Source organism: Lupinus angustifolius, chromosome LG07 (genome assembly GCF_001865875.1).
Source record: "Lupinus angustifolius cultivar Tanjil chromosome LG07, LupAngTanjil_v1.0, whole genome shotgun sequence".
NCBI lineage: Eukaryota > Viridiplantae > Streptophyta > Magnoliopsida > Fabales > Fabaceae > Lupinus > Lupinus angustifolius.
The window spans coordinates 19781544-19782170 of record NC_032015.1 but is presented as its reverse complement, the minus strand read 5'-3'; positions in this window follow the sequence as shown (position 1 = coordinate 19782170).

Below are 627 nucleotides of genomic sequence, written 5' to 3'. Positions count from 1 at the left end.
TTTCTTACTTTTCTTGGTTCAAAATATTCATATTTATTTGTGATTATTGTTAAATTCTTTCACTATTATTTTAATATCTTAGCTTTAGTCTTAACATTCATTAAAGTTTTGATGTTATGCTATAATTGTTTTTAATTTTCTTGATCATATTATCAACATACGCGTTAATTTCATCTAATTTTGGTGTACATTTGATGTAGATGATCGAAATATAATATTACCAATAGATCAATATTTACGTTTTTGTTTTACCTTTATTGTACTTTAAATGTATTTCTTTATACTCAACTTTTGATATACATTGTGATATGTTTGTTTCATATTGACCAATTTATTAACACTTATCTTCTTCTTTAAACTAATAGATACTTATATATTTTTGCGATTATCTTGAAACATTATTGATATTAATCATGCATAAAAATAAATTGCCCCCACATGACATCATTACATTTGGTATTATCCCTTGACATCTCTCTTTATTCTTTATTATTCTTCTCTTTTCCATAATTTTCTTTCGCATTTTATTACTAAGCAGAGAACTCCATTTCTCTCTTTCACTCCTTCATTCCATTACTCTTATTTTATTCAACCATTCTTCCTCTCTTCTTCGTTTATATCATTATT